Source organism: Scyliorhinus torazame, chromosome 9 (assembly GCF_047496885.1).
Source record: "Scyliorhinus torazame isolate Kashiwa2021f chromosome 9, sScyTor2.1, whole genome shotgun sequence".
In the NCBI taxonomy this organism is placed as follows: Eukaryota; Metazoa; Chordata; class Chondrichthyes; order Carcharhiniformes; family Scyliorhinidae; genus Scyliorhinus; species Scyliorhinus torazame.
Genome location: NC_092715.1, coordinates 31,319,667 through 31,333,480, shown reverse-complemented (window position 1 = coordinate 31,333,480; position 13,814 = coordinate 31,319,667). Strand labels below are relative to the sequence as shown.

The following is a 13,814-nucleotide window of genomic DNA, read 5'->3' as shown; positions in this document are numbered from 1 at the left end:
ATCGCTGGATGATCTGAAAACATGACGGCCTGGTGGGAGGGAGGGGAACGACGACATGTCATCATTGCCCATATCCCCTCCTCCCCCCAGCCAGGTGGCATGGACCGCATGGGTCCAACTGTTGGAGGCTGGCACCTGGCCAGGTGGACCAACTCACTTGCCCTCCCATCCCCCTCCTCGGCACGGACCCCCCCCCAACCTCCACCCCAGCACGGACCCCCCCAACCTCCACCCCGGCACGGACCCCCCCCCCCCCAACCTCCACCCCGGCACGGACCCCCCATCCCCCTCCCCGGCACGGACCCCCCCCCAACCTGCACCCCGGCACGGACCCCCCCCAACCTCCACCCCGGCACGGACCCCCCCCATCCCCCTCCCCGGCATGGACCCCCTCCCGGCACTCCCCCGGAGCCCAGCCTACTCTAACCACCCCCCGCCCCCCCCCCCCCCACCGCACACACGCACACACAACCCGAGACACACCTCTCCTCACGCATTCAGACTGCGGCCACGCCATTGCCTGCCCAGAGCCAACCCCCCAGGCCGTCACTCACCTCCACGCTGGTCGGCGTGAGCCTGGAGCACCGGGTCACGCCGATGAAAAGGAGGTTTAATTTACGTCGACGTGAACGGTCATCACGTCGACGGGACTTCGGCCCATCCGGAAGGGAGAATATCGGCAGGCCGAAAATCGGCTGCCTTGCGCAGACCCGTGACATTCTCCGCGGCAGCGGCGACATTAACGCCCCGCCGACTTTTCTCCCTTCGGAGACTTCGGCAACCGGCGGGGGCGGGATTCACGGCGGCCAACGGCCATTCTCCGACCCTCTGGGGGGTCGGAGAATGACGCTCCTGAATCGCAAATTCAAAATTGATGCATGACACCAAATTATGGGTGTAACTAAAGGAGAGGACAGTGACAAATATATTAAGGGCGAGATTCTCTGGCATCCCCACAGCGCGTTTCCCGGTGGCAGGAGGTGGCCCATCATTGGCTGGCAGTGAGATCTTCTGGTCCTGCCCCTGTCCATGGGATTTCCCATTGAATCCACCCGACGCCACCGGGAAACCCGCAGTAGGGGTACGTCTTTGGCATGATGGAAGATCCCGCTGGCATGAAGAGCCAGAAGATATCACCCGAAGAAGACATCAAGGGATATTGGTAAAAATGGCGTAGAGTTGGATGATCAACCACGATCTGTTGGAATGACAGAGTAGGTTTGACTATTCCTGCCCCTATGCTCCTGTGCAAGACATTAATGAACTTTCAGGGTGGGCCTGTCATTGAGAAATGGACATCAACATAGTGAGAGAATACTTTTTGCTCAGTTCTCCGAGGAGTCTAAATGGGATGGGGTAGATGAGTAGAGGGATCCGAAGGTATAGATAAGCAAAAGTGCACAATACAGCTTAAAAAGGGGTAAACAAAGCACTGGCATTTTTTTCTCCAGGGACAGATTTCAAAAGTTTCAAAGTTATGTTAACCTAGTATTGAACCTTGTCAGACCTTAGTTAATGTCCTGTGAACAGCAGATAGCGGCACCAGAGAAGGTGCAAAAAAGATTCACAAGAATGACTCCAGAACATGAAGGATTCAACAGAAAAGCAAAAGCTGAGGGGTGGCCTGATGGAGACCTTTAAGAATATGATAGGGGTTTTATAGGAACGTAGAGCAGTTGTTTCTTCTTGTGAGAAGGTAAGAGCAAGGGGCGAGTTACTGATAAACCTAGTAGGCAATTTAAGAAAAGCGTCTTTGCCAGGAGAGTACTTGGGGTGTGGAACTTGCTACCACAGTGGGTATTTGATGCAACTGTCACAGATGTATTTAAGAGGAGGCTGAATAAATACATGCCTAATCGTTCGCCGAGATGAGAGTATGACAAATTGAGCCAACCCAACACTGATAAGATGCAAACACTGTGAAACAGAGCTCTCCCTGTTTGATCGAGCCATTCATAAAGAATCATGTTTCATCAAATACATAAACAATTCTCTTTCTTGGAGCAATGCTCGAGCAAGAACGGCACTTCATTTAGCCTTTCACGGGATGTGGGCAGCTCTGGCTAGAATCAGCATTTGTCGCCCGTCCCTAATTGCCCTCGAGTTGAGTGGTTTTGGTCAGCCATTTTGGGGTCAGTTGAGGGTCGATTGCGTTGCTGTGAGTCTGGAGGCACGTGTAGGCCAGACCGGGTAAAGGACGGCAGATTTCCTTCACGAATGGCGCATTGGTGAACCAGATGGGTTCCAACAACAATTGATGACAGCTTCATGGTCACCATTACTGATATTGCTTTCAATTCCAGCTTTTTATTCATTAGATTCAAATGCCACCAGCTGCCATGGTGGGATTCAAATCCATGCCCCCGGAGCAATAGCCTGGGCCTTTGAATTACTTGCCAAGGCTCATTGTATGTGCACAGAGGGTTTCTGGCACATTGTGCATTCCTACTTTAGTCACTTCACCCATTCATGGCTGTGCTTTTAGCTGTCTGGGCCCGAAACACTGGAATTCCCACCCACACCTCTCCACCTCTTCTCCTCTCATCCTACATGCTATTTCTTAAAATCTACTTTTTTGATCAAGGGTTTGGGGCACCCGTGTTAAAATCTCCTCACGCGTCTTAGCCTCAAATTTTGTTTGAGAATGGTTCTATGAAGCACCTTGGCTTTGAACACGTTAAAGGTGCGATATTAATGAAGGACCTTGTTGTTTAATATTTCCATTGTACCTTCACATCACCAATCTTGGGGTCAGAGGGCTATCCACAAGGGAGAGATGGAGTGATTTGGAGGTACACTCTCGTGTTTAGAAAAAATGATCTCACTGAAGCGTGTAACATTCTCAGAGAGATTGACGGGGCGGATCCTGGAGAGTCAAGATTCTGGAGAGTCAAGATTCTGGAGAGTCAAGAACTAGGGGTCATGGTCTCGGCGGGGTCACCCCTTACCACCTCTTTGGTCACATCGGAGGACTTCACCTCATGGCCTCTCAAGCTCCAGGTGCCCGCCCACCTCACTCACCAGGCTCTGCCAGCTTGTTACTCACCAAACCCCTGTTCTTGTGTCAATTGGCTGGTGTCCAATTGGCTGACTGCTCTCTGAAATGAGTGGCGGATGTCCAGCCCCTAGCCTGTTAATGGCCAACAGATGGTTGAGGGACATCCAGTGTTCTGCTGAGCAGGCTCTCCCCTCCCCCACTCCCCCACTCCCCCCTCCCTGCCCCACTCCCACAAACTACAAACCCTGGATAAAAAAACAAAGGTTGGAGGCGAGGGGGTAGGGGGTGGAATTCAGCACTTCTACAATTCAGCCCTATTTCTTAAGTTCTGATCGAACTCCATCGGTCGTTTCTGATGGGCAGCAAGGTAGCGCAGTGGTTAGAACTGATGCATCACAGCACCAAGGTGCCAGGTTCGATTCCCGGCTTGGGTCACTGTCTGTGCAGAGTCTGCACGTTCTCCCCGTGTCTGCGTGGGTTTCCTCCGGGTGCTCCGGTTTCCTCCCACAAGAACAAAAGACGTGCTGTTAGGTGAATTGGACAGTCTGAATTCTCCCTCTGTGTACCCGAACAGGCACCGGTGGCGACTCGGGGATTTTCGCAGTAACTTCATTGCAGTGTTAATGTAAGCCTACTTGTGACAATAAAGATTACTATGACATTATTATGAATATTTCTATCCCTTCTTTTCAATTCTATTTACTCTATTACAGTCTTATGAAAGTTTCTCTGAATTTTCTCATTGAATTAATCCTTCTGTGTTGCCCTTAAAACTGTTTGCTACTGCGCTGGCACATTGAAGCCCCTATCCCACCCCCCAGAGGTACTGCACCATCTGAGCTCAAGGACACAAGAAAGCAGAAGGAGGGGTCTAACTTAGGGTTGCCAACGCTACGGAATTGTCCAAAGCCGCCAGGAACTGACAATTCAGAATTTGCAGGACACGCTGCTATCGGACTCGAGAGAAAAATCATGACAGCACTGGGTGGATCTTTGGAGGCAGGAGATTGTGTGATGAAACCTTTAGGAATACATCCCAACCAGAGACATGGCACCTCGATCCTGGGTGGAAGGGGCTCACAGCCGATTGTAGCTCCCTCCTGGATGATGGAAGTCGGCATTGCGGAACGGCAGGGGGGAGCTAATTGGGCAGACGCAGTATAAGAATATTAAGAAGAGCACAGATTAAAAATAAAGCTCTGATAAGTAAACCTCCAACCTGCTTGAAAACCTCTTGATGGAGTTATGGTTATAACTCTTTCCCAATAGTGCTTCATTTTCCGAAGCAACGTAACAAAATACCTCAGAAGTGTGGCTAATGCATCATTTTGACATTTTTATTGTTTAGCCAGCGGGCGTACAGTCTTGTGTTCCTGGAGTAATAAATGTTTACAGTTTGTCCAGTTAATGAACACCCAGGGCTACAGCCTGTGTTAATGTGCTTCTATATATTTACTCGTAGAGAAGGACGTAAAGGTCCCTATTAAGTAGAAAGAAAGACTGAAAGGAACAATCAGTAACCCCCCAGGAACCTGTCAAAAGAATTGTTGGGATGCCAATTGAGGACTGACAGATGATTTGGCTGTAGTCAGTAATAGAGGGTAACACCAAGGACATGCTTCATGCACTGGGAGGGTGCAGTACACAATTGTGGATTTGTGCTATCAACATTGCTAATAGTCAATCGCTCGTACAGAACTTGAGTAGTGCTGAAAATGAAATTTTGTCAAAGCTTTTCCTCTTGGACTCAGCAGGACAAAAATATAAAAGTCAGGGGGAAAAGAACAACAACTTTACTCTGCAGGAGAAGAGGCTACTGATTGGTTGGCAAGTGGACTCTGATTGGTACAGGCGTTGTCATGGGGAATGTGCCAGCTGTTGGTGACTGATAGTTAACTGCCAAGCACTGTTTGAAATTTAAAGCATGCAGCTTGACTCTGACTGGTTAAGGCATTGCCCTGAGAAACGAATCAGCGAATGGCTATCACTTATTTTGTTGAGTTGGAACAAGTGCAATGTGTCCAAAGATGTGCCGGTTAGGTGGACTGGGCATGCCAAAATTACCCCTTATTGTGTCCAAAAATGTGCAGGCTAGGTGGGGTCACAGGGATGGGGCTGGGGAGTGGGTCAAGGTAGGGTGCTCTTTCAGAGGATGGGTGCAGAACCAATGGGCCGAATGGCCTCCTTCTGCACTGTAGGAATTCTACGGCTCTATAGTGTATACATGTTCTTCCTGTCTGCAAATAACAGGGCCCTGTCTATTAATACATGCAGCCTCCAGTGCACGCGAACGCAGCACATTGCGAGCCAGACTGACAATCTTAAATTGCTTGTCAGCATAAGTCTTAACACACTGAGGATTATTTAGCAAATGTTGTCCAATCACGGAATCACATACGATGTCAGACGCTGTGTTTTGAGTTTCGCAAGCACGGGCTGGTTGGGTACATAGAACATAGAACGTACAGTGCAGAAGGAGGCCATTCAACCCATCGAGACTGCACTTTAAGCCCTCACTTCCACCCTATCCCAGTAACCCAATAACCCCTCCTAACCTTTTTGGTCACTAAGGGCAATTTATCATGGCCAATCCACCTAACCTGCATGTCTTTGGACTGTGGGAGGAAACCAGAGCACCCTGAGGAAACCCACGCACACACGGGGAGAACATGCAGACTCCGCACAGTCAGTGACCCAGCAGGGAATTGAAGCTGGGACCCCGGCACTGTGAAGCCACAGTGCTAACCACTTGTGCTACCGTGCTGCCCAGTCTGCTACGGTCTGTAACTTGTCCATTGTGCACAGCGGAAAGGACATGATGTTTGATACGATCGCCACTCTTTGAGGTGTACGGCTCCCCCACACTAACATCACACCGGCACTGAAATTCAACACCACATTTTTCACTTGTGTGACTGGCAGACGTCTTATTTGGCTTGCTGGCAGCGACCTGTTAGTGGCGAATGCCACCCGTGTTACCACTGCATAGTGGCAGTGGGAAGCATGGAACTTCACCCGCTGCTCAGGCTTTTGAGGTACCTCATCCTTCCAGAGGTGTCTGAGGGAGATGGGCTCTTTTGAGGACCATGAGTGACAGCCTTAGGTTCATTCATGAGTTTGCACGATATAAAACGCAAAACTATTTGACCAGGGTAGCCGTTATCCCGCAGGGTATCTTTGACGTGCCCTATTTTAGCATCAAGCTTGCATGGTGAATAAGTGTCTCAGGACCTATTTATAAAGTTGCCAATAACGTCAATCTTACAGTGAGTGGTTCTGTAACGTTGTCAATGCACATATTGACCAGTGAAGGTTAACTTGTGACAGACCGTGGCAGAGAACCCTCTGGCAGATTTCTCAACTAATATGTCAAGCACAGATCAGAGAATAAGACAGCGCAGAAAAGGCCCTTCGGCCCATTGAGTCGCATCGCCGCTTGAAAGGCACCTGATTTGCCCACCCTAATCCCATTTGCCAGCACTTGGGCCATAGCCTCGAATGTTATGATGTGCCAAGTGCTCATCCAGATACATTTTAAAGGATGTGAGGCAACCCGCCTCTACCACCATCCCAGGCAGTGCATTCCAGACCGTCACCCCTTGAACCTGTGTCCCCCTCGTAACTGACGCTTCAACTAAGGGGAACAGCTGCTCCCTATCCACCCTGTCCATGCCCCTCATAATCTTGTACACCTCGATCAGGTCGCCCCTCAGTTTTCTCTGCTCCAGAGAAAGCAACCCAAGCCTATCCAACCTCGATTCATAACTTAAATGTTCCACCCCCAGACAACATCCTGGTGAAACGTCTCTGCCCCCGTTCCAGTGCAGTCACACCCTTCCTACAATGTGGCGACCAGAATTGCACACAGTACTCCAGCTGTGGCCTCACCATTGTTCCATACAACTCCAACATGACTTCCATGCTTTTGTAATCTATGCCATGATTGATAAAGGCAAGTGTACCTTTTGCCTTTTTTCCACCCTATTAATTGCAAGGGAGGCAGTGGCATAGTGGTATTATCGCTGGACTAGTAACCCAGAGACCCAGGGTGATGGGTACACCTTCAATACATTGTCCCTCCCTCTGATAACTTGCTAAATAACCTCAGTCTCAACCCGAGTTCCATATCTGCCTCCTCTTCTCTTGGGTGAAGACAGATGCGAAATATTCATTTAACAGCCTACCAACGTCCTTATGCTCCACCCACAACGGGGTGATGGAATTTAAACTCAATAAAATATCTGGAATTAAAAGTCTAATGATAACCATGAAACCATTGCTGATTGTCGTAAAAACCCATCTGGTCCACTAATGTCCTTTCGTGAAGGAAATATGCCGTCCTTATCTGGTCTGGCCTACATGTGACTCCAGATCCACAACAATGTGATTGACTCTTGACTGCCCCCTGGGCACTAAATGCTAGCACAGCCTGCAACGTACACATCCCATGAACGAATAAAAAAACCTGCCTTCTGCCTTCAGAAATCTGTTTACAAACATGCCAAGGTCTCATTGTTCCTCAGGGCTTCCAAGTGTGGTGCCATCCATTGACTATTTCCTTGTCAAAATGCTCCTTCCAAAGTGTAATATCTCACGCTTTTCAGGATTCAATTCCATCTGCCACTTTTCTGCCCATTTGGCCATCCCGTCTATATCTTCCTAGACTCACTGCCTCACTGTTAATCACCTGGCCTATCTTGTGTCATCCGCAAATTTACTAACCCAACCCTCCCCCATAGTCATCTAAGTCATTTATATAAATAGGGGACCCAGCATAGATCCCTGCCGTATGCCACTGGACACTGGCGTCCAGTCAGTAAAGCAGCTGTCTGCCATCACCCTCTGTTTCCTACAGCTCAGCCAGCTTGAATCCACCTTATCCATTACCCCTGTATCCCATGTGTATTTTCCTTCTTTATATGTCTACTGTGTGGGACCTTGTCAAATGCTTTGCTGAAATCCATGTAAACTACATCAACTGCACTATCCTCATCTGCACGCTGAGACACGTGCTCAAAAACTTCAATCAGATTTGTTCGGCATGACCTCTCTCTGACAAAGACATGCCAACTATCCCTGATCAAACCTCACCTCTCTAAGTGGAGATAGATTCTCTCCTTCAGAATTTTCTCTAGTAGTTTCCCAACCACTGACGTGAGACTCACTGGCCTGTAGTTCCCTGGCTTATCCCTACAGCTTTTCTTAAATAGTGGAACCACATTTGCGGCTCTCCAGTCCTCTGGCATCTCTCCCCTGGCCAGAGAAGAATTAAAAATTTGGATCAGGGCCCTTGCAATCTCCTCCCGCGCCTCCCACAGCATCCTGGGAGGCAAGTTGTCTGGACGTGGAGATTTGTCCACTTTTAAGCCTGTCAACACCTCCAATACCTGTCGCTCCCTATGACAACTTGTCAAATAACCTCAACCCGAGTTCCATATCTGCCTGCCCATTCTCTTGGGTGAAGACAGATGTGAAATATTCATGTAACACTCTACCAATGCCCTCTGGCTCCACCCACAGATTTCCCCCTTGGTCCCGAATGGACCCTACTTTTTCCCGAGTTATCCTCCTCCCATTGATATACTTATGGAATATCTTTTCCCTACTTTTACCAGCTAGAGATTTCTCATATCCCCTCTTTGCTCTCCTAATTGCTTTCTTAAGCTCCATCCTGCACTATCTGTACTCCACTAATGCCTCTGTTGATTTGCTCCCCTTCTACTTAGTAAAAACCTCACTCTTCCTTCACATTATATCCTGAACATCTCTGGTCATCCATGGTTCTCTGGAATTTGTTACTCCTTCCTATTACCCTACAGGGAACATGTTGGGCCTGTACCCTCTCCATTTCCTCTTTGAATACGCCCCACTGCTCTTCTGTAGACCTCCCCACCAGTAACCTATTCCAATCTGCCTCGGCCAGATCCTGCCTTATTTTACTAAAGTCTTCTCTCCTCAATCTAAGGCCTTTTTCTGTCATTTGTCTATTTTGTTGTCCATAACAAACTTAAATTGTACCATGTTGTGGTCGCTATCACTAAAATGCTCCCCCACCATCACATCAACCACCTGTCCGGCTTCACTCCCCAGAAATAGGTCAGGCACTGCACCATCCCTTGTTGGACCCTCCACATGTTGAGCAAAAAGGTCACCTTGTATACATGTTCCGAACTCTGCTCCATCTAAGCCCTTAACACAATGACTATCCCAGTTAATGTTGAGAAAGTTGAAACGACCCACTATAATTACTAAAGGACATTGATAATTACCAAAAGGAAGTTCATTTGACTGCTTAATTTCAAAAGTGAATTTGAGGGCAGGATTACGGATTATGACATGCCGCTGTGGATTTAAATATACCTGACGTATCATCCACACATCAGAAATAAGGAAGGAGTAGGGGGTTAGGTGAGATCTAATGCAACCCAATAAGAGTGTTTGTGGGAGCTGGGCCACAGGGAAACTCATGGCAACACAGGGTAGTCTAGTTCGTAAGTTCAATGAATATTGACTTACGAAATGGTAGCAGGTCTAGATTGCCATGATATAGTACCTCAGCGCAAATATGTACGGCCTCCTTAAGTGGAACATTGGTAAATAGGGTAGCAATGAAAAAGGTGCCTGTGTGGTGCAAGGTAAATAACCTTCAATGTGCTAAAAATTATGCTGACAACCAATTTAAGATTGTCCGTCAGGCTCGCAGTGTGGTGCATTTTCATCAACTGGAAGCTGCATTTATTAAAACACAGGGCCCTGATCTTTGCGAATAGAAAGAACATGTACACACATTGCGCCTGTGACAGCTAAACAAAATAAATGATAGCCATTCACTGGTTCATTCCACAGGACAATGTCTTGACCAATCAAAGTCAAGCTGCCTGCTTTAACATTTCAAACAATGCTTGGCAGTTAATCACCATCAACTGGTACACTCTCCATGGCAGTGCATCTACCAATCAGAGTCTACTTGACATCAGTATTTTTCTGACGGTCCTAATGAGTGCAAATAAAAATGCTTGGACAAAATGTCCTTAGTCAGCAATAGAAAATATGGCACTGAAAGAGAGCAGGTACTGTCAGCCTTAGCTCAATTGAGTCATTTTTCAATTAAGATGTTCTAAAGGGCACAAATTAACGAACAAAAGGTTCCGTCCTGGCCAGGACTGGGGTCTCTTCGGCAAGGGCGGTAGGTGCTGGGCGGCGGTTCGATCTGGGGTCAGCAAGGTTAAGAGAGTTTAAACTCACTTAACTATGCAAGACTGGGTTGGCCGGGATTCAGATCACGATGTATCGCAAGACCTGGTTAGATCGCACAAGGCGTAATGACCGTCGGGAATCCCGAAAGTGGTCTCTCCCGGAGTCTATCGGCTGCGTCTCGTCCCGATTCCAGCAGAACATGGCCAGTAAATCACGCCCAAGATGTAAATTGTGGTCTCGGCTGCAATCCCAAGTCAGCATAAATGCACTATTTTAAGGAAAAGCAGTAGAGTTTTCCCCAGTGTCTGAACCAATATTTCTCTTTAAAGGAAAAAAAACGATTGCTGCGATCTTGCTATGCACGCATCGATTGATGTATTTCCTACATTGCAAAAGTGACTGATTTATAAAAAAGTGCATTGTTGGGTGTAAATCCCTTTGGGACAGACTGAGGTCATGAAAGGCTAATTCTGTCTTTTTCAAACAGCTACAGCATTGAAAATAAATAAAATGGAAAATAGATAAAGAAACGTTAACCGAAACAAAATGCGAAGAGTAAATAACCCTTCTTCCAACTCTGAAAAAAATAAACAAGTGTTGCAGATTGCTTTGCAAGTACAGTAGACAGACTCTGAATGCTAAAGAGAATTCAGCTGTTTGACTGTATCAGGACTCTTATAAAAAAGCAATACACAGACAGAGCTGCCAAGCCCTGCCTCTGACGTGTAATATGGTTGGCTCTCTACCACATCCAATTATTTACTTGTCCCGAGCAATTTTTGCGCACACAACCACTTCTGATTCAATCCCCCATGATAAAGATCCCTGACCTCGACTTGTGACCTGCAGATGTTTCCGTTGAGCTTTAGCTTGCATTAATCTTTCTTTCCTAAAAGCTGACAAAACATGGTGGTAGTTTCCAAAGAGATAGAATGAATGGTGATAAGTCTGACATAAAATAAATTGTGGCAGCTTAATTTGTTTTTAGCGTAAAATCGGTAAAATCACTTTTGGGCTTGATTCTCCGTTTCTGGGGCGAAGTGCCGGCTCGAACGGAGAATCAGCGGGAGGTTTACGCGTAAAAAATCAGCGTGAACCCCTCACCGATTCCTGTACCGGTGAGGAGCTCGCAGCAGTGCCGGGTGAAACTCCCGGCTCCCGTGTCGAAAACGCCGGAGAATGGCCGGGTCCCTGGCCGCGCAAACGCACCGTTGCCGACCGGCAGCGGTCACGCCATACAACACGGCGCCGGCCGTGAGTGGACCCGACCCGCCAACCATGACCCCACAGGCCACCCCCTGGCCACCCCCCACCAGCCCCCCCAGCCCCCGCGGAAGCCTCCCAGCCAGCGGCACGGATCCCAGCCGAGTGTTGCAGCGCTCGACACAGTCCACAGTCGCCACGCCATTCCCGACCGCTGAGACCACACGTTTCCCGTGCCATGGGGAACTCGGCCCACCGGGGGCGGAGCATTGCGACGTGGGCAGAGCATGGCTGACCAGCGTCAAACTTGGCGCCGGCACCGATTTGGGCGCCGGATCGATTCTCCGCCAGATCGTCGCTATCGGCGTCGGGCAATGGAGAATCCCGCCTGGTCTGTCTCCAACAAATTTTCACCATTCCCTTCCTTTGCTCCCGTCCTGCAAAGAACCCCTCCCTCAACTCATGAAACTCATTCTGGTATGTGTGTGACCGTATCGGTACCACTACCTGTTCTTTCCCAAATCTGGAAGTTTTCAGCATATTTCCTTTGAATCTTCAACTCTTCATTCACATGCTCCATCTCAGATCTTCTTTTCTTTCACTCTTTCGAATTCCCAATGTCCATTTCTGGGGATAGGCTATAAGCCAATATTTACCATACACCAACCCCCCACCCCTGTCTCTCACACTTACCTTGATTGTACCTGTCACCCTGCGACATGCAGTCAATGCTCACGATGTGATCTCCTCTTCGTTGAGAAGACCACAAACAGATGGGGTGATTGCTGTGCTGAACACCTCCGCTTTGTCTGCAAATGCGGCCCTCAGCTTCTGGTCACTCGCCGCCATCTTAATTCTCCAGCTTCATTCCTGCCCTGGCTTCTGTCCACAGCCTCCCACACCGTTGCCAGGGAGCTCAATGCAAGCTTGAGGACAATTCCTCATCTTTCGATTTGGTACTTTACATTTTTCCAGGCTGGCACAACACTACATTCAACGTTTCAGGTCACAACCAATGTTCCCATCTTGGCAGACAGTAAGTGTTGCTGATATTTCTGCCGTTGCGATTTACGCATTCGCTGGACCATCTTTTTGTTTTCTCTGGTCCCTTTGCCATCTCCTTTTTGCCTTGCATGACCCCCTCAGCTCTATTCACCGCCCCAGCATTGGTTAAAACCTGTTGTTATTCTAACTGTTGCCAGACAAAACGGTCATCCGTTTGAATGGTGAATTTTAACACCCCCAAAATTGAGCAGGTTGGGCTTGGATTAGATTTTTGAAATATCAAACCTGATTTCAACCCAGCCTTGCTGATTGGTAGAGACACTGCCATGGTGAATATATCGTAGAATCCTAGAATTTACAGAAGGAGGCCATTCGGCCATCAAGTCTGCACCAGTCCTTGGAAAGAGCACCCGACTTAAACCCACACCTCCACCCTCTCCCCATAACCCAGTAACCCCACCTAACCTTTTGGACACTAAGGGCAATTTAGCATGGCCAATCCACCTAATCTGCACATCTTTGGACCTTGGGAGGAAACCGGAGCACCCGGAGGAAACCCACGCAGACACGGGGAGAAATTGCAAACTCCACACAGGCAGTCACAGAAATTTAACCTGGGTCCCTGGAGCTGTGAGGCAGAAGTGCTAACCACTGTGCCACCCAGTTGATGGTTGATGAATATCAGTTAATGGTGACTGGCAGCTAACTAGCAAGCATTGTAGAAATTTAAACCAGGCAGCTTGACTCTGATTGTTCAAGGTATTGACCTGCAGAATGAAGCAGCGAATGCTATCACTTATTTTGCTCAACTGGAACAGACACAATGTGTGTATATGTTCTTTCTGTCTGTAAAGAACAACGGACATTTTGTCAAAGCTTTTTATGTCGTACTCATCATCATTTCTGGGTTTGGTGGGAATGAAATAATGGGTGGGCAGCTAAGTTTGGGGGCCTCTGATTTAACCTGTTTTGCAGCCTGAATAACAAGAAAAACAACAGTTTTTAGGGTTTTGGTTCAAGTTCCACTCTGGAGATTTGACACAAAATCTAAGATAACACTTCAATCAGAATGGAAGATGATCATGAACAGGACCAAGAGTAGCCCAAATGACCCAATGAGCCTGTCCTGCCATTCAATACAATAGGAGCTGGTTTAGCACAGGGCTAAAGAGTTGGCTTTGAAAGAAGACCAAGGCAGGCCAGCAGCATGGTTCATTTCCCGTACCGGCCTCCCCAAACAGGTGCCGGAATGTGGCGACTAGGGGCTTTTCACAGTAACTTCATTGAAGCCTAATTGTGACAATAAACAATTTTCATTCAATAATGGTTGATCTTTAGCTTCAACTCCGCTCTCCTGCCTACTGCCCATTTCCCATGATTCCTTTGGCGATTAATAATCTTTGGAAATAAT

General features: G+C 48.1%; 1 protein-coding gene across 1 annotated transcript in view; it reads right to left on the bottom strand.

Moving 5' to 3' along the window:
* The window catches only part of galntl6 (polypeptide N-acetylgalactosaminyltransferase like 6), a 1,697,721-nt gene that overhangs the window by 1,356,783 nt on the left and 327,124 nt on the right, over positions 1-13,814 (bottom strand). The gene's annotated exons all lie outside the window — the stretch shown is intronic.